We start from the raw sequence: 21,324 nt of genomic DNA, 5'->3' as shown, positions 1-21,324 counted from the left end.
TTTTCAGTACTTTGCCAAGGCTGAGCCACCGACAGCTTATGTCACCATGTTCAATTTAATTTTCCTCCAAAAATGCAACAAATTGTCTGTGATTTAATTCTCTTGCTCGGATGAGGTTAACTGTTTTAGTTACAGCATCAACAACATGGTTAATTTTTAACACTGTCTTACATAACACTTCCTGGTGTATAAAACAATGCAAAAATGTCAATTTCTGCAAAGGGTTCATTTCTGTCACTTTATCCTGCATTCTCTTTAAAAGTCCAACATTTTTCCCTGTCAGACTTGGACAACCGTCTGTTGTCACACCTGCCAGCTTGTCCTATTTCAGTCCTAACATGTCCAAACATGCATTTACCTCTGTGAACAAGTCGTTACCAGTGGTTGTCCCTTTCATTGACTGCATGGCTGCCAACTCCTCCGTAATTTGAAAGTCGGCAGTTATCCCACGTAAGAAGATGAGTAGCTGGGCGGTGTCACGCACATCGCAGCTCTCATCCAAAGCCAGAGAAAAATTGTCAAAGTTGGCCACTCTGTTCTTCAGCTGAAGCTCTAAGTTTTCAGCGATGTCCTCAACCTGCCTCGTTACAGTGCGTCGCCCTTTTTCTCCGGGCACAACAACGTAACAGAGTCCAATAAGCACTCCTTAATAAATTCTCCGTCAGAAAATGCCTTACTTTTTCTGGCGATTTTGTGAGAAATTACATCACTTGTCCTGACGGCTGCATCTCTGGGGGTGTGAGGTTTCGTAAAAAGTCCTTGTTGGGTTTGCAGTTTTGCTAGCAACGCATCAGACTCCCAAGCGCGCTCTTCATCAGACAGATTTCTGTATTTATCCTCATGCTTTGTCGTGTAGTGGCGATTCAAATTATAATCATTTAACACAGCGACCTGTGTACCACAGATTAAGCAAACGGCTTTACCTTGTATTTTCTGTAAAGAAATACTTGGCAGTCCATGTCTTGTTGAAAACACGGCATTCGTTATCAACTTTTCTTTTCTTAGCTTGAGCCGACATCTTGAGGGTAACCTGGCTAGTGTCACTTGTCGCTGTTCACCTTCACTCTCAGCTCACGCACGCATATACGTCCATACGTAAGTAATACAAACGTAATGCTTTTCAAAATAAAATTTCCGGTGCCTCCCTATAATTTATGATTGGCCGGATGTGGCCTGCGGGCCGTACTTTGCCCAGGTCTGTGCTAGATGATGTTGCAGGCAGACTCTTTCACATGTGCTCAGTGTGAACCTGCTCTCATCTGTGAAGAGAATGGGGCACCAATGGCGTACTTGCCAATTCTGGTGTTCTCTGGCGAAAGTCAATGAACAGCACGGTGCTGGGCTATGAGCACAGTTCCCACCAGAGGATGTCAGGCCCTCATGTCACCCTCATGGAGTCTGTTTCTGACGGTTTGGTCAGACACAGGCACACCAGGAGCCCACTGGGTGCAATATACATATATATATATAAAATGGGCAAGCGTAAGGACCTGAGCGACTTTGACAAGGGCCCAATTGTTATGGCTAGATGACTGGGTCTGGGCATCTTCAAAACTGCAGCCCTTGTGGGGTCTTCCCGGTCTGTGGTGGTCAGTACCTATTAAAAGTGGTCCAAGGAAAGAAGGAAAAGCGGTGAACCGGCAACAGGATCATGGGCAGCCAAGGCTCATTAATGCATGTGGGGAGCGAAGGCTGGCCCGTGTGGTCTGATCCAACAGACGAGCTACTGTAGCTCAAATTGCTGAAAAAGTTAATGCTGGTACTGATAGAAAGGTGTCAAAACACAGTGCATCGCAGTTTGTTGTGTATGGGGCTGTGTGGCCGCAGACCAGTCAGGGTGCCCATGCTGACCCCTGTCCACTGCCGAAAGCGCCTACAATGGGCACGTGAGCATCAGAACTGGACCACAGAGCAATGGAACAAGGTGGCCTGGTCTGATGAATCACAATCCTTTTACATCACGTTGCTGGCCAGATGTGTGTGCATCGCTTACCTGGAGAACACTTGGCACCAGGATGCACTGTGGGAAGGAAGCAAGCCGGTAGAGGCAGTGTGATGCTTTGGAAACCTGCTGGGAAACCTTTTTTTTTTTTTTCTTTCAGCAGGATAATGCGCACTGCCACAAAGCTAAAATGGTTCAGGAATGGTTTGAAGAACACAACAACAAGTTAAAGGTGTTGACTTGGCCTCCAAATTCCCCAGATCTCAATCTAATCGAGCATCTGTGGGATGTGCTCCACAAACCGGTCCGATCCATGGAGGCCCCACCTCGCAACATACAGGACTTAAAGGATCTGTTGCTAACGTCTTGGTGCCAGATACCACAGCACACCTTCAGAGGTCAAATCAATCAATCAATCAAAATGTATTTATAAAGCGCTTTTTACAACAGCAGTTGTCACAAAGTGCTTTACAGAGACACCCGGCCTTAAACCCCAAGGAGCAAACAACAGTAGTGTTGAATTTCAGTGGCTAGGAAAAACTCCCTAAGAAGGTCGAATTTTAGGAAGAAACCTAGAGAGGACCAGGCTCAGAGGGGTGACCAGTCCTCTTCTGGCTGTGCCGTGTGAAATATTAAGAGTCCAATTGGAATAATAAATATATTTTTCTTGGCTAAATCCAGAGTATATTTGATTTTAGACTAGGTCAGAAGTATGACCAGGTGGACAAGGACAGGAACAGCAACGGTCCCCCCAAACCAGGTAATCCGCAGGTGTGGACCAGGACCTCATCTCCTTCTAAAATTTAAAATTGGAGGAAACTGAGAAAAGTTAGTAGTACATCCCTCATGTCCCCCAGCACAATAATATAGCAGCGTAACACCTTGGAAACTGAGACGGGGGGGTCCGGTGACACTGTGGCCCTACCCGGGGGAGGCCCCGGACAGGGCCCAACAGGCAGGAAATCAATCCAACCACATTGCCAGGCATCAACCAAAGGGACACCCACCAACCGCAACCCCCCTGAATGAGGGACGAGTATTGCTAGCAGCGTACAGCCCAACTGCACAAGTGCGCAATAGAGAGTCAACAACAAGCCAGTGACTCTTCCCCCGAAGGGCATTGGAGGGAGGGCATCCCAGTGGCGACGAGAGCCCACCTGGCAAGACAGCAAGGGTGGACAGTATCAAGCCTACTGGTCACCTTCACGCCCCCGGGCCAGGCTACACCTAATTATAAACCGTGCTGTAGAGATGAGTTTTTAGTAGACACTTGAAAGTTTGCACTGAGTTTGCATTTCTAACCTTAATTGGCAGATCATTCCACAGGAGTGGAGCTCTATGAGAAAAGGCCCTGCCACCAACTGTTTGTTTAGAAATTCTAGGTACAATTAAAAGGCCTGCATCTTGCGATCTAAGGTTACGTGTAGGTATGTATGGCTGGATCATTTCAGCAAGTTAAGTAGGAGCAAGTCCATGTATTGATTTATAGGTTAAGAGTAAAACCTTAAAATCAGCCCTAACCCTAACAGGCAGCCAATGTAAGGATGCCAGGACAGGAGTAATGTGTTCAAATTTTTTTGTTCTAGTTAGGATTCTAGCAGCTGTGTGCAGCACTAATTGAAGTTTATTTATTAATTTGTCTGGATAACCAGAGAGAAGAGCATTGCAGTAATCTAATCTAGAAGTAACGAAAGCATGGATTAATGTTTCTGCATCAGTTTTTGATAGAAAGTTTCTAATTTTTGCGATGTTTCGAAGATGAAAATAAGCAACTCTTGAGACATATTTTATATGTTCTTCAAAGGAGAGGTTAGGGTCAAGGGTAACGCCAAGGTTTTTTACATTTTTTTGGGATACGACCATGCAGCCGTCGAGGTTCACAGTGAGATCTGCTAACAACGCTCTTTGTTTTTTGGGTCCTAAAAGGAGCATTTCTGTTTTATTTGAGTTTAAGAGCAAGAAATTCTCTGTCATCCACTTCCTAATATCTGAAACGCATGCTTCCAAAATAGCTAATTTAGGGGCTTCTCAATGCTTCATTGAAATATATAACTGTGTGTCATCAGCATAACAGTGAAAGTTAATATTGTGATTTCGGATTACATCGCCCAGAGGGAGCATGTATAGTGAGAAAAGTAATGGGCCCAGAACCGAGCCTTGAGGAACTCCAAAGCATACCTTAGACTTGTCAGAGGATATGCCATCCACACTAACGAACTGATATCTTTCAGATAAATAAGATTTAAACCAGGCTAGAACATGTCCACGTAGCCCAATATTGGTTCCAGTCTCTCTAAGAGAAGGGAGTGATCAATAGTGTCAAAAGCAGCACTAAGATCAAGAAGCAACAGGACGGATGCGGAACCTTTGTCTGAGGCCATTAGAAGGTCATTTGTTACCTTCACGAGTGCAGTCTCAGTACTATGATGGGATCTAAAACCAGACTGGAATATTTCATAAATGTTTTTTGTCTTTAGGAAGGCATTCAGTTGTTGGGAAACACATTTTTCTAAGATTTTTGAGAGACGGGTGGTTCGATATTGGCCTATAATTGTTTAATATGTCGGGATCTAGATTAGATTTTTTTAGAAGAGGCTTAATTTCCGCAATTTTTAGTGAGTTTGGTACGCATCCGGAGGAAAGGGAGCAATTTATTATGTTCAGCATTGGCTGACCTAGCACGGGAAATAACTCCTTAAGTAATTTTGTAGGAATCGGGTCTAGCTGAGAGTTTGTGGGTTTAGAACTCATTACAAATTTTGTAAATGTGTCGAGCGATACAGTATCAAAAAACTCAAGTGTCCCCATTGACACCTGATCAGGGAGGCTCCGGAAATTTTCCGGGCAACCGAGATTTTTAGGACCATAACTATTTAAGGATTCAGTTATTTGTTTTCTAATGGTGACGATCTTTTCATCAAAGTAGTTCATGTATTCATTACAACTAAAGTGAAGACCCACTTCACTTGCTAAGCTTTGCTTTTTTGTTAACTTTGCAACTGTATCAAAGAGAAATTTTGGATTGTTTCTGTTCGCCTCAATCAGGTTGGAGAAATAAGCTGATCGAGCAGACGTGAGTGATTTTCGGTATTGTACTGTACTGTCTATCCAGGCTAGTCTAAATACTTCCAACTTGGTGGAGCGCCACTTTCGCTCCAATTTTCTGGAGGCTTGCTTAAGTGCTCAAGTATTGTCGGTGTACCAAGGAGCAAGTTTCTTGTTGCGTATTTCTTTAGTTTTTAGTGGTGCAACTATGTCTAATGTATTTCGCAGTATTGAGTTTAGATCCTCGATTTGATCGTTTACAGATTTATTTACTCTGTCATTTATGAGCGAACTAGTAAGAATATCAAGGAATTTATTTGTAATCCGAGAATTTATAGTACGGCTTTTGAAACTCATTGTTTGGGGGGCAAGTGGATTTCTTGTTTTAACGGTAAATGTAATAAGATAGTGATCCGATAATCCAGGATTTTGGGGGTAAATTATTAGATCTACAATATCTATTTCTCGTGACAGGACTAAATCTAAGGTATGATTGTGGCAATGTGTTGGACCTGAGACATGTTGGATGAAACCCATTGAGTCGATTATGGCTTGAAAGGCTTTTTGAAGATGATCATTGGGGTTTTCCATATGGATATTGAAATCGCCAAAAATTAGAATACTATCTGCCATGACTACAAGGTTAGACAAGAATTCTGGAAACTCATTGAGGAACAATGTGTATGGCCCGGGGGGCCTATAAATAGTAGCTATGTAAAATGATTTATCGGCCTGGTTAACTTTCATGAGTAAAACTTCGAAAGAATGAAACTCTGTGATATGTTTGAGAGTAAGTTTATATTTACTGTCAAAATATTAGCGACACCCCCTCCTTTTCGGGATGCACGAGGGATATGATCACTAGTATAGCCAGGAGGAGAGGCCTCATTTAAGGCAGTGAATTCATTAGGCTTTAGCCACGTTTCACATAAACCAATAGCATCTAGTTTATGATCAGAGATTAATTCATTTACCGCAACTGCCTTTGGAGCAAGAGATCTAATATTTAGGAGTCCCATTTTGAGATGCGAAGTGATAAAATTATTTTTATTTTTGACCGAGGTGGAGGAAGGCTTTATCTTAATAAGGTTGTTTTTGTTAGCACTACCTTGTTTAACTTTTCTCTGCCTGGAACGAGTCACAGTGGCAATAGGTAAAGCTGTACTAACTACTCTGGCTATGCTATTGACAGACTCCACTATGCTAGCAGGCTGGCTAACAGCCTGCAGCCTGACCTGCACCCTATCTCATGTTAAAGCTAGTGGAGGTCTAGTGGAGTCCATGCCTCGACGGGTCAGAGCTGTTTTGACAGCAAAAGGGGGACCCACACAATATTAGGCAGGTGGTCAGAATGTTATGGCTGATACATACATACATACACATATACAGCTCGGGAAAAAATTAAGAGACCACTGCACCTTTTCCTTTCCTTTTCAAAAAAGTCGAAAAGGAAGGTTTTGAGTGAGGAACAGAAGGGTTAAAATTAAGAGACCACTGCAAATTGAACACTTCTGTTCCTCACTCAAAACTTTCCTTTTCAACTTTTTGGAAAGGAAAGGATAAGGGGCAGTGGTCTCTTAATTTTTTTATTAAGATGCTCCATAGAATTCCCAGTGTTAGCCGCCATATTTCAACAATGTTTTCCCTGCCAAGCTGTCAGAGCAACCACGTGTATGAATACACACACACAAAACAATCCTACTTAACTAGTAAAACAAATAATTATATTTGTATGTATACAGTGGGTATAGAAAGTCACCACCCAGTTTTCAAAACCTTTTTTACCTTACAGCCTCTTTATGAAAACACATAAAATCAGTAAATTACTTGAATTTAAAACAGTAAAATACTTGCAGAATTAGTGAACACCCCCAAGTTAACACTTGGTGGAACCACCTTTTGCTTGAATTACAGCCATGAATGAGTGTCTTTGAATACCTCTCTATTAACTTTGGACATCAGGACTGTGCAATACTGGCACATTCTTCCTCTCAGAATTGTTCAAGCTCAGTCATTGCATGGTGACCACTAATTCAAGTCATTCCATCGATTCTCACGGTTGCTTTGGTGGTGTGATTTGGAACATTGTCATGTTGAAATGTGACCCATCATCCCATTTTCAACTTCCTGACAGAGAGTTGTAGGTTCTCCTCAAAGATCTGTCTGTATTTTGCACTGTAAATGTTCCCTTCTATCCTGACTCCAGTCCCTGCTGATGAGAAACACCCCCAATACAGGATGCTCCCACTGCTATGGTTTACTGTTTGCATGGTGGTTTTCTTGAATGGAAAGATGCATTGGGCAAGAAATACAGTTTTGTGTTCAGGCCCAAAATAAAAATTCTGGTCTCATCTCAGCACAGCACCTTTTGCACTGTGCTCCAAGGGATAGACAAAACATTTGAAATATTTTTATATCCATCCCCAGACTTATGCCTTTCTACAACTTTACCTTGTAGATTTTCTCAAAGTACCTTTCCATCCATAGTGGACTATTTGCTTTGAATTGCACTACTGAGCAATGGAGTCCTCTGTGAACAACTGCTTTCATACTGGTTTAATCAGTCACTAAAATTGATCGCAAATGGAAGCCAATTAGCTTGATTTGTGATCTGTGATCTGGAAGGTGGTTGGTTTTATCTCAGCAAGTTTGCAATGGCAATTCTATGAAATTGGGTATTTGCCTGTTTTGAGTTTGAATACATTTTACAATTTTTTTTATATTGTGGGTTACTTAGTGCAAATATTGCCATTGTGATTTTTCAGATTTTAGGTTTTCATTTCAGGCTGTAAAGCAACAAAATGTGAACATTTTGAAAGGGGGTGGTGACTTTCTATACCCAGTGTAAATAAACTTATATAATAATTTAAGTAGGATTGTTTGTTTGCTTACAAATAGCATGTGTGTTGTCCCCATTGATTGTAGTGCACCCCCAAAATGGTTTCCTGCTTATATTATGATTATATATTCTTCACTCCAACACCCTTATTGTTTATTGTAAGTTTACAGTTTTTTGTCCATGGTGGCCATGTGCACAGTCTTTAGTTTGCGCCTTAATGGACACAAAAATTGATACACATGATTGATCAATTACTTGTGCTTTCCACATCTCACATGCTCATTGGAGGCTGAGCCCCCATAAGGATCTAATCTCCTGAGTGTAGATTCAATGCCAACAGGCGTATCGTATCTCAAAACAGGTTAGAATCACAAATGTATTAGTTATTTGTGTGGATGTGAACTGGAAAACATGATATCTGACCTTGGTGGACACTCTTTCCCAGTGCAAAATTCATGTGTTGGTTCAGGTCTGGTCACAGCATCACAATAAGTGTCGTCCACCTCAGAGCCATCATAACGGACACACAGTGCATAAGACGTACTGATACCTGACATGGAGACAGAGCATTTACTACCATGTAATGCAAATGTTTGCACACCTGATGAACAAACACAGTTGTGCAAACTCTCATTGAACATGTAAATCATATATATGTACATACACAAAAAAACTGTAACTGTAATCTGTTATGTTACCAGCTAAAATATTGTAAACAGATTGATTACAGATGATTACTTCTTGGATAACTTCACTTGAAAAAGAATAGACTAATAACTGATAATAATAATGACACATTGCATGTTTGATTTTCTTAATTTAATGTTTTAAAAATATTGTTATTTGAATCCAAATATCAGTTGCACGCCACAGTTGTTCGCGTGTGATCATGATGTGCGGAAAAGTAGGCGCGCGAGATTACCAGATTAGTGACCGATGAAGCGTCAGTTAAATTTTCTCCGGTTTTGGCTGGTAAAAACTAGAGCCTGACCGTTATTGGATTTTTATACTTATATATTTTTATACTTACCGATACCGATTATATCTGCCATTTTTTTTTATTATTGTAACCCTATGGAAAAAAGTGTATTTCCATAAGACAATATTTTATTTTGGTTATTGTCATTGTAATATATATTTCACTTTGACACAATTTTTCTATTATGTTTATATGTGTTAATATATTAAGTTGTTCGAAAATGCATTTACCGGTGTGAGTGTCCAATCAGGACCGGGGGTATAGGATGGTCGGGAAGAAAGGAACGGAAAGAGGAGGGGGGGGGTGTGCTGTGAGAGGATACGAGCTAAAAGTTGGTAAAACACCAAGTTTAATGTTCGTAAGGATAAGTGGCATTGTACACTGCGCGAAGAGTGAGTTACAGACAAGAAGTTACAGTAATGTGATAGTTCGTGTCGTGGACTTGCGATCGAAATTAGCACCACGAGGAGAAAGTGTGGACAGCTGATTTCCACGCGCCAGCCCAAAAACCGAGCGTTACCAGTGAGCAGACGCTTGGTTGCTGTGTTTGTGAAAAACCTAATCCGTGAGGAAAAGTCTGTGAAGTTTCGGAGGGATTCTTCCAGTCTGTTGACCATTGGAAGCATGGCGTTCCTGGGTGTTGAAGGACGATACGGCGACTCATCAGTTCTGCTTGTTTGAGTTTTATTTTGTTTGTTGCGCCGAGGCGTGAAGCGACCATTGTGTTTTAGGTCTCCACGAGCTCAAGCTACACAACAGGGCTGCTGCGGGTATTCTTTGACTAAAAGGGTACTCAGTTTGTTTAGTCATTTGCCGGCATTAGATTTAGAATTCCAATTGGTTTAACTTGGGGAATTCAATGTGATTGAGAACTGTGATTAGTTAACTTTGTTTAGTTTAATCCAATTGTCTATTTGTAAATATGTAAAAAATTTTCTTTAAGTAAATATTTCATAACTATTTCCTGTGAAGATTCTCTTTATACTTTAAGTTTTACATATTCATACAAGGGGTATTGAAAGTAACAATTATTTTCCAGTATAATGATTAAGTTATACAACAACAGGTATTAAAGTAGTGTCCCTTTTAAGTAGTGAGTGAGAGAGGGACATAGAGATAATACTTTACTTAAAGTTAGCTGTACAGACATTGTGTGGTTATTATAAATTAAGTAAAGTACGAGGAGAAATAAAAGTGAACATATATTGAGAAGTTAGTAATTTACATTGGGGCATTAATTAATAACTGAGAGATCTTTCGCCAGGTAAGAATTCGGGGAGCGCACTTCAATAAAAATAGCCAAGACACGCTAAGGGGGCACTACATTATTATAGCTGAAATGAAAAATATACCTTTTTCCGCATAGATTGTTCTTAAAACCAGCCTACAAAGATACTCAGAAAGTAGATTTCTTAAATAATTATTATTTTTTTATTAAAATGTTCTTTATCTATTATTTGTTACTCTGTAACAACTTCTTCCATACAATGGAATGCATTGAATCATAAACCAGAAAAGGAACCAGGCAAGCCTAGTTCAGACAAACTGCAATTAAAACATGAATGTTGTTGTCCCTAGGTGGTTTTGATTCACGGTTTTCTATGTAGCGGACTTCGTCTTTAACCATAACGTTTATTAACGGAACTACAGTGTACTCTTGTACAAAGATTACTTTAGATGGCTAGCAAATAGCTAGCAGTAACCTATAACTGTGCTACAGTGTGGTTTGGTGGATGCTCCGTGGCTGACCAGAAGGCCCTATAACGGGTGGAGAAAACCGCCCAAGACATCACTGGTGCCTAACTCTCAGCCATTGTAGACCTCCAGTGCAAGCGGTGACTGCGCAGGGTGCGCTGCATCTTCAGAGACCCTTCACATCCATGCCACAAACTGTTTGCCCTCCTACCATCAGGCAGGTGGGATAGGTCTCTTTGTTCCCCAATTTTTTGTCAGGGGGCATAGTGTATACTGACTTCTTACTGATGTGTATGAATGTAGTACAGTGAACGTATATGCAATATACATAATCTTTGTGATAAACCATGCAAAAAGTAGCATAATTATTACAAACTTAACATTTTAAAAACATAATAATGTGCCCGAGACTGACGTATGACAACCTGGTCTCGGGCACATTGGCTGGTTATTTACAACCTCATGTTACTTCACTTCAGTCAAATATATTTGCCTTCCCAGAATATTAAGGTTTTTTTTTCCCTGAGGAAAAATACTTCCATAAGCTTAACGTTAAATTAAAAATACATTATGAAACGAACTCATGAAACAACTTTGTCATTTGTCCAACCAAATAAACGTAGTTGAGCAGCAGATAAACCTGCCAGCACTGCTGGTGCACTTCCAGATTCTGAAATATTTTGAAAGCAACCGGATCCTCCATGGTAAGTACTTGGTACAGTATATCAGTTAATTATGTATTTGTGCCTTAAATCAATTTGTCAATGTGGCGGTTTGGCAGTACTCTCTCGTTAACTGCGTTAGCTAGCTAACGTTTTACATTTTTGAGTTTTCGAAGTGGTAGCTAGTTCAATTGGAAAATGCGGGTAGGGAAGCTGACATCATGGCTGGTAGCCATTTAGCTAGATTTCTTATTTTAAACCTTTTCATATGGCCAAGAGTGGATCATACAGCACATAGATTGGTTGCAATCTTGTTGTGGTGTAAGTTGGTCATCTTATTTGCACTTTCATTGTAAATTATTGAGTATACTGTATGTTTTTTTTTTTAATAGACACCAATGATTGGTCAGACCTATAGACAGTAAAGTAAGTGAAAGGTTTACTATAAAGTCAAAAAACCTCTCGTTAGGATGCTAGAAACTGGGTAGTTAGGGTAGTTGAAAGACTTGGTTTCCAATGTATCTACATGGTGTTATACAGGGATGGGCAGTATTTATGAAACGTAATTCAAATACAAAATTATATTTTGTCATTTGTATTTGATGAAAATGGCTTTGTATTTTGTATCAAACTGCCTGACATAATTTATTATTATATTTATGATTAACAATCAAATGAATAATTACTGAGAAACTATGACTTGTTTGTCATTGACCCACCCACCCATACCCACCCACCGCTTAGCACTGCCTCTCTGGGATCTTGTTGCACTACTCCCTTGTACTACTGGACTCTGACACTGCCTTGCAAAGTCTGATAAGTTCTCAGTTGTTACATGTACATCTACTTCGGGAACCTCATTGCTGCTATCCCTGTATTTCAGTTGCACATGCCACCTTGTAACTTCAGTTTGCCTGCACTGCACATTTACAAATGCCATTGTACTTGCATTTTTCAGTTGTTACAAACATATGTCTACCTCAGGAACCTCATTGATGCAATCATTGCATTTCAGATGCACATACTACCATACACCTCCAACTTGCTCGACTGCACAGTCAGAATTGCCATTTGTACTTGCATTTGCCTCATCACATAACTATATATTTCCCACTTGTACATACACATACTTAATACTCTTAAATGTTCTGCCCTCCCCGATTTGCCTTCATTGCTCATTTAGAATTGCCATTTGCACTGTATTTGCCTCATTGCACATCTATAACCTACGCTAACTGAACAACGAGGAAATCAAAAGCATCAGCTGAATCTCAAATCGCATATAACATACTACGTACTACAAATATGTACTTCACAGATGATGGTGAAGTACGTACTGTTTTGTATATAGTAAGCTAGTGTGCCAGTATTGGGACCGATTGGGACATCCTACCCCGTCAGAAAATTGCATCTCGACATTAGATCATTTTGTCTCACATGAACATCACGCCAATATTTTGAATATTTAGCTAGACACCATAAATCATTGTTAAGCTGACTAATATTTCTTATTAAGATTACTTCCACTAGAAATAGCATCTATGAACTGTAAATATTTTATTAGCCAGTAATAGGCCTCCTAGTATCTACTTACTACTTGGAATAGTCATATGAATTGAGCAATTGCTAGCGAGACTGAACATTAACTTTACATCGAGCATCTATGGTATGTGCTGGACAAACAAGTCTGATCCATGGAGGCCCCACCTCGCAACTTACAGGACTTAAGAAGGATCTGCTGCTAACGTCTTGGTGCCAGATACCAAAGCACACCTTCAGACGTCTAGTGGAGTCCATGCCTTTGACGGGTCACAGCTGTTTTGGTGGCAACAGGGGTACCTACACAATATTAGACAGGTAATCATAATGTTATGGCTGATCGGTGTATGTTATTGTAGATGTGCCATCTCGGTTTTGTCGAGTTGGCTAACGCAAGGAAGCTCAGAGAGAATACAGCATTAGTGTAGTGACCAGTTGTTCGACAACAATTGTCTCTTTCTGTTGAACACTGGGAAATAAATTCATGTTAATTAGCTCCATGATTTGCCTAAGTGGCAGTACTGACTGTAAAGCTAAACAGAGATTTGAGAACATGAAAGGAAAATATAGGCTGTTCGTTTATTGCTACCAGCTTCTGTAGCTACATTATACTAAGCCTCAAATAAAACAGTTTACGGTTATATTGCAATTATTTCTGGTGGATTTTTTAAATAAGTAATCCGTGCAAGCTTTTTGGGGTAATATAGTCAACAACCCCTTGCGCAGTAAACAAGTAGGGGTTCCACAATTCTCTCGTCTTTTCACTTGACGAAAAAGTACGTTATCGTCACCTATACTGATAGTTATCATATTCAGATGGTAGAATCAGAATTTGGCGTAAACAGAATGAGAACATGTATTCATCATGCCTTGTTAACACTGTGCAGGCTGGTGGTGGTGGTGTAATGGTGTGGGGGATGTTTTCTTGGCACACTTTTGCCCCCTTAGTGCCAATTGGGCATCGTTTAAATGCCACGGCCTACCTGAGCATTGTTTCTGACCATGTCCATCCCTTTATGTCCACCATGTACCCATCCTCTGATGGCTACTTCCAGCAGGATAATGCACCATGTCACGAAGCTTGAATCATTTCAAATTGGTTTCTTGAACATGACAATGAGTTCACTGTACTGAAATGGCCCCCACAGTCACCAGATCTCAACCCAATAGGTTGGGATACGGTGGAACGGGAGCTTTGTGCCCTGGATGTGCATCCCACAAATCTCCATCAACTGCAAGATGCAATCCTATCAATATGGGCCAGCATTTCTAAAAAATGCTTTCAGCACCTTTTTGAATCAATGCCACGTAGAATTAAGGCAGTTCTGAAGGCGAAAGGGGGTCAAACACAGTATTAGTATGGTGTTCCTAATAATCTTTTAGGTGAGTGTAGGTCACATTAAAAATTGAAAAAATTCTGAAATGATTTCTTTGTCTCATTATTTTACATCACAAAAACCTGGCATTTTAACAGGGATGTGTAGACTTTTTATATCCACTGTAGTGTTGACTTTTGAAAACCCAGGTTAATATAAAGTTGTTATATTTCAATGCCAGAACTTGAGAAGTAAAAAACTTTGCAGGCTCTACTAAAAGGAAGTAGGGTACTTTTCGGTGCAAATTCAGGAACAATTTAGCTACAGTACCTACTGTCCAGTAGCTACCAGTGAGCTTGGCCATAGCATCAGTGTTACGACGTGTAGCATCCACTCTTTGTCCAAACAGCTAGGTAGCTAAACAGTAAACAGTGCATATTGCATATGTGCATATTGTGTGACCTTTTTACACTGGAAAGCTTCTACTTAAACTCACCTTAAAAGCAGTTTGTTCTCTTCCCTCCCACTGTTTTAAAGTTGTTGGTAATGTTCTTTGGTAGTGCACAAACTTGACACAAAAAATATGATTCTGCTTCCTCTGGATCTCAGAAATGTGCGATCATTCGACAACATTGACTTTAAGCAAAGTGTGCAGGTGTAATCACAGTTAATTTCTGTAATTTGCATTTTGAAATTACATCGCTGTTGGCCCCAATAATCGCAGGTGAAGTTCATGCGGGTAAAACTTATTTGAGTGTAGGTGTTCACAATTGCAAATGTGAATTTGCGTGCCTGGGTTTTCTATAACGTTTTGACAACCTTGGTGGTTGTGGAGCATTCAAATTCAAATTTTGTGTATCCGCGAAAAGCTATGAATATTTACATTTTTATATACAATAATTTCAATTTCCTTTTTGAGAAATTGACATTTCTTTTTCTTTTTTTTTTGAAGCAATAAAAACCATGAATAAAACACAAAAACAAAGAATAGGCTAACACTCCTTAGATTATGGGCTATGTTCAGATTATGTCAGAATCTGGAAAAACAAAGGTTATTGGATAAATTGGAATGACTGAATATAGTCTTTCAGTGTGTAATATAGATCATATTGAAGTAGAAAGCAATGGTTTAGAAACCCTTTCCAAAGGGTTAACCCATAAGGTAAATGTATTTTTATGGCCAGCTATGTAGACTGTAACATTGATTGATGCCGCAAAAGTACTTCAGATTACATCTTTTTTTTTTTTGTATTCCAAAAGTTACAGTACTGATTACAAATGTGGACAGGTAACTTCTAACTGTAACAGATCACATTTAAAATACACTGAAGTATGTTTAGTGAGAGGTATGACCAATGTGGAGAGAAGAGGAGTTCTCTGTCAATACTGTTACGTGTGTCTGTTGAAGTTGTAATAATGTATGTGAACACGTGTGAGAGAACGTGTTTAAATTGGGTGAATTATGTGGATTGGTGTGTGTGTGTGTGTGTGTATATTATATGTGCGGTGTGGCCGGTAGCTGCACCTGTGGTACATGTTGAACTGCAGGGTGCATTCGCAGATAACTTCCATCTGTACATGTCAGCAAGGCTGATGTCATGGTCTAGCGATCCCACCTCAAACTCATTGCTGCTGAACCACACAGGGGGAGAAAAAGGATAAAAATAGAATGAGATGCACAAAGAAGGAAATGCCAGAAATGTATTTAATGCCAGAATTACAATTAGTTAAACATACTAAGCGATTTAAAGACGTTTTTGGAATATTTGCCCATTGGTTGTAAAAGCAAGGCTGTCGAGCCAAAACAGGACTCTGAAAATTGTGTACTAAATCACGTATGTGCTAACAGGATCTTAAGTTAATGATTCTACCTATAAATTATGCACATTTAATGTACATAACACACATCCAGACAAAAATGGTAAAAATTGTTATTCGCAAAAGGAATGGAATGCATCCTTAACATACACTTTTTTTGTGGAAAAAACTGTGATAGTAACTCTGTAATTATTAATTACTATAAGCAAATAAAAGCAAAATGATGGAGCAAACTCTCCTTGCTCCCACTCCCCACAGCCTTTCTCCCACTTCTCCACCAAGGCAGCTCACCTCTCTGTGTTGGAAGTCTGTACTGGCTCCACCTGGTGGAGGTTGAGAAGGTTGGAACTCTCTGTCCCATTGGGCTCTGGTTTGAAGAGGAGTCCATAGGTGTCGGTGTCCTCGGCCATGCCACTCTGAAGTTTGAGGCTGCCAGGGTAGATCTCCAGATGGGCCAGGCTGTTGTCCAAGGAGGTGGTGGAATTGATATCTAGGACTGGGCAGAGATTGGAGCCTTCATGGCAAGGTTGTCTGGGGCCTCTGGTTTCAGAAAGGAGATCCATGAAAAAGCTCTGTTGGAGAGGCTTTGCTGGTAGGTGGGTGCCATTTGGACTAGAAGAGTCACTGTCGATCAAGTTTGAGTCTGTCCCTGGTAATACACAGAGTGAAAAATATACTTCCAGTGTGGTGACATGCTTTTATGGAACATTTACACTATGATTCAAAACTTTATTCCAGTAGTTAAAATAATATGCATAAAGACTTTAAACAAATGCAGCCTAATGAAAATGGCATACTATATAATAAAGTTATAAACCTAGAGGTACACCTTATGGTAAAGGTTTAGTGCATTTGCAAAATAATGTCTGTTAATCCTTCTGAGTTACCTGCATACATGAATGACGGTCTCCTAAAATACAATCTGACCTTCATCCATGTCTTAACAATAGAACTACTGAATGTGATTTAACAAAGAACACACAAATTAATTCTAGTAGATGTCTTCTTTGAACACATTGGTCAAATATAAACAGCCAAGCTGGAGAAGGTATGTGATTCTCTTATATAATGACTAAATGGAGGTCAGGTATTGCAATCAGACGACCTTCAGGTGTGGGGTGCCCTGTCATTAAAAAAATCTAAATAGCTTGGTTACCAACAAAGTATGCCCCTCAAAACAGAGTTCCGTTGGTTGTTGTGGATCATAAGGCAAGAAAAGGCTACAAATCAATTTCCAGATGTGCTTCAGAAAGATACAAATGGAGGAAAGTCCACAATAAGTAAGACACAAAACAAGTGTGACATTGATGGGATGGTACCACTGAGGAAACCACTGCACTCCAAAAAAAGAACTACTGGAACTATGTTCTATGCACAGTTCTATGCAAAGCTAACTTTTTTGGCTGAAGGGCTCAACGCTATATTTGGATGAAAATTACAACATACCTTAAACATCTCCAGTTTAAGTTTAAGAGTTTAAGTATCTAGGGGTCTTGTTCACGAGTGAGGGAAGGATGGAACAGGAGATTGACAGACGGATCGGTGCAGCTTCTGCAGTAATGCGGTCCATGTATCGGTCTGTCGTGGTGAAGAAAGAGCTGAGCCGCAAGGCAAAGCTCTCGATTTACCGGTCAATCTACGTTCCTACTCTCACCTATGGTCATGAGCTTTGGGTCATGACCGAAAGGACAAGATCCCGGATACAGGCGGCCGAAATGAGCTTTCTCCGCAGGGTGGCTGGGCGATCCCTTAGAGATAGGGTGAGAAGCTCGGTCACCCGGGAGGAGCTCAGAGTAGAGTCGCTGCTCCTCCAAATCGAGAGGGGTCAGCTGAGGTGACTTGGGCATCTGTTTCGGATGCCTCCGGAACGCCTTCCTGGGAAGGTGTTCCGGTCCTGTCCCACCGGGAGGAGACCCCGGGGAAGACCTAGGACACGCTGGAGGGAATATGTCTCCCAGCTGGCCTGGGAACGCCTCTGTGTCCCCCCAGAAGAGCTGGAGGACGTGAATGGGGAGAGGGAAGTCTGGGCATCCCTGCTTAGACTGCTGCCCCCGCGACCCGGCCCCGGCTAAGCGGAAGATGATGGATGGAATACAACATACCACCACAAAAACCTAATTCCAACGGTGAAGCATTATGGAGAAAGCATCATGGTTGGGGCTGCTTTGAGGCCTCAGAGATTGGACGGCTTGCAATCACTGTTATAGCAGTTCACTGGTGAAGCCCTATTGTGTTTCTTGGCGTTCATTATTAGGAGTCCTTGCCCTGGAGGGGTTCAGGAGCCCTATTATTTTTGTTAGGATTATTAGGGGTCCTTGCTCCGAAGGAATGGCCTAATGGTGGCACTGATGGACCAATTTTTCAAGGAAGCTCAAATGTCTCAAATGCTGTTTGAGATAGAATCCTTTTAAGGCTTGTGTTTAAAAACGTGTAAATTGAGGATATATACTGAAGGTGCCATTTAGGCAAGTGATTCTGGAAGTAGATGTTTGAAGTAGTAAACGTCAGTCAGATATAGTCCAAAATATGGAATTATTAACTTTAGTGAGATGTAATGGAAAGCAAACGTTTGTTATTAAGTTAAGGAATACAGATATTTTGTTAAGTATGCCTAATTTAAGTTTAATTACATTAAATGTTCGGCTTTGGTGCATTGCTTTTCTCCAAAATGTTTCCATATCTCACCAGAGAGAAGGGAAATATAGTCTCTTAACAGGTAAATTCACACTATTCAAACCACAAGTGGGGATTACGACAACAATGACTACAATCCTTTGCACAATCTTCCCGTCTTGAAGTGAGGGACACCAGTGTCAAGAGAAATAGGTAAGACCGGTTGCTAGCTACATTCTCTGCCAAACAAAACTGCTTACATGGATCTGGTTTAATATCTCAGTTCAAATGGACACATTCTGCTAAGGTAAGTAACCTATTGGCAAACAGTTACAATGATGTTATCATGCATTAGATGGTAAGTTAGTTTTGCTATGAAGTTTAGTATTACTCAGCCTTTGCTAATGCAAACGCAAGTAGTGGAAGTGGACATTAGTGAAGCAAATAAATGTAGTTTTTGAACGCTAAATAAAGCATTAGCTAACTGGCACTGTAGCAGAACTTTGCTAATAAACATACCAAACAGTAGGCTGACATTAGCTGACGTTTGCTAACTTGACTATAGTGTTGAAAAAAAAAAAATATGTCATGTTTAGAATAATGAAATGTGGTAGTTATCTCACTACGTAGGGATTGTAGAACTAACTAGCTACTTGGCCTCTTAAGCTGTATCTGTTTTATATGGCCATAATAAAACATAAAAATTTGCTGAATATTGTCTATTGTAAACCTATTCACGGTACGCTATGGTACTATGTTTCATTCTATAAACTCCCTACTGTCAACCTCTGACATTACTGAATCATAATATAGATGGCAGATTTCTTGTGAAGTAGCCCAAAACCATGTTTTTTCCCAGCACTTAAAAAAAAAAAAGTACAATATGCTGCAGTAGCCCTAAACGAAAATACAGTTAAAGTATATAAAATAGTGGGTTTACATGAAAGACAATTCGGTTGTTAAACGGACAATAGGCTACACGTTCAACCTATCATTGTTTCATTAATTATTTCATAGGTAAATAACCATTGTTTTTTCCCTAACGTTTCTAATAAAATGGTGTTTGAACAGAACAGAACATGTAATTAGTTTATTTACAATGGACTAAAGTCCATTAATTACTGTTAATTATTCTACGTTAACCGAAGAGAGCCGGGTGAGACAAAACACCTGTTATGAGACTGTCACATGCCTAATCAGTTAACTGCCAGGGATTTTAGATGAATAATATGAAGAAGAATTTTGTTGGTTTTTATTGGAGGTCTTATGAAACATAAAAATAAGAAAAAAATGACAATTTCAAAGAACAGTTTATAGTATTTTCGTTTGTTGAATAAGACTCTAAACATCTTTTAAATGAAAATCCACCATATTTAATTTTTTTATAGATAAATCCATTAGAATTTTTGATTAAAAGGCCCATACAGTTAAAACGATTTGCATAAAGTTAACCTAGTATCAAAGAGTTATGAAAAAGTCATGCACATTGGCGTCATTAGACCTGGCCATCCGAGGCTATAGCCTCTGAATATTTATGAATAGCCCCAGATTCCTAATTAATTATATATTTTTTTTTTACAACAAAAGTAATAATGAAAAATAGCCCCAATCTATTCATCTGTAATTCTGATCATGCATTAAAGGACAGATGTTCTGGGTCCTCTCTGTGTCATTTGACGATGACAACACATATTTAACGATGAACAAAGGACAATAGATAATATGTGGTGGTCATTACTGATAGGCCCCACACACCCTGTCCACACCTCCTGCTAGGAACCCCTTTTCCACTAAAAAGTACCCAGAACGTTGAGTCCCAGGAACTGCAATTCAAGGAACTAGTGTTCCTTCAGCCCATTGTTGTGTGCGTTTCCACCGCGTCCTAAAGACCAGCGAAGATGAGGCAATTAGTCCGCTGACGTATGCACCATACGCTATACAAAGCGACAGACAGGCATTTTATTATTTATGCGACACTGCAACACCACAGCAACCAGGGAGGAGATTCAAGTTGTGTTGTTGTTGATCATGATTTATTGGTTTCCAAATGTGGTCATTGAGTCAATGGTGGAAAAGAGATGAGCAGTAGTAGCAAAGCAGATTCAAAATCCCTGAAATGCTATTCGAATACAAATAAAGTGAACGAATTTTACAAGTTATCGCGGAGATTGACCATGAGATGACTGATGAGACGGATTCACGTCATCGCGCACAGAAAATAATTTCAAATTGGTTTCTTGAACATGACAATGAGTTCACTGTACTGAAATGGCCCCCACAGTCACAAGATCTCAACCCAATAGAGCATCTTTGGGATGTGGTGGAACGAGAGCTTCGTGCCCTGGATGTGCATCCCACAAATCTCCATCAACTGCAAGATGCTATCCTATCAATATGGGCCAACATTTCTAAAGAATGCTTTCAGCACCTTGTTGAATCAATGCCACGTAGAATTAAGGCAGTTCTGAAGGCGAAAGGGGGTCAAACACAGTATTAGTATGGTGTTCCTTATAATCCTTTAGGTGAGTGTACACACGTATTTGGTTCAACAACTATTTAATCTGCAGGTGCAAAATATGTAGGTGCAAAATACAGAGTACTGTAAACCAGCAGCAATTGGTAGTATTATTGAATATTATACATACATGAGTGTAATATGCTTATGAATGGTGGCATAGCACACTTCAACTACGTAGTGAGAATCATAAAAATATGGCAACGAGATAAAGCAACAGTATACATAACACTGTACATGGTTAATACAAATAGCACAGTTTCTTCTGCCGGAGACTCGAAGGAATGCCAACTCTCGCCTCCTTATCGCTCTTCATGCGACTCTCCTTAGCCTGGCTCTTTCCTCAGTACATCAGCTGCAT

At 40.1% G+C, this 21,324-nt stretch overlaps 1 long non-coding RNA gene across 3 annotated transcripts in view; it reads right to left on the bottom strand.

Moving 5' to 3' along the window:
* Window positions 1–21,324, bottom strand: part of si:ch211-267e7.3 — a 134,390-nt gene that overhangs the window by 22,848 nt on the left and 90,218 nt on the right. For 2 of the 3 annotated variants that reach the window (XR_002196221.2, XR_002196223.2), the window contains exons 10-12: window positions 16,127–16,484; window positions 15,543–15,649; window positions 8,250–8,376 (exon numbers count right to left, since the gene is read on the bottom strand). This is a non-coding gene — a long non-coding RNA (ADAMTS-like protein 2). The remainder of the gene's footprint in view (window positions 1–8,249; window positions 8,377–15,542; window positions 15,650–16,126; window positions 16,485–21,324) is intronic. The other variant, XR_002196222.2, reaches the window with a different exon arrangement.

Source organism: Esox lucius, chromosome 3, assembly GCF_011004845.1.
Source record: "Esox lucius isolate fEsoLuc1 chromosome 3, fEsoLuc1.pri, whole genome shotgun sequence".
NCBI classification, from domain to species: Eukaryota; Metazoa; Chordata; class Actinopteri; order Esociformes; family Esocidae; genus Esox; species Esox lucius.
This window is presented reverse-complemented; position numbering and strand designations above follow the sequence as displayed.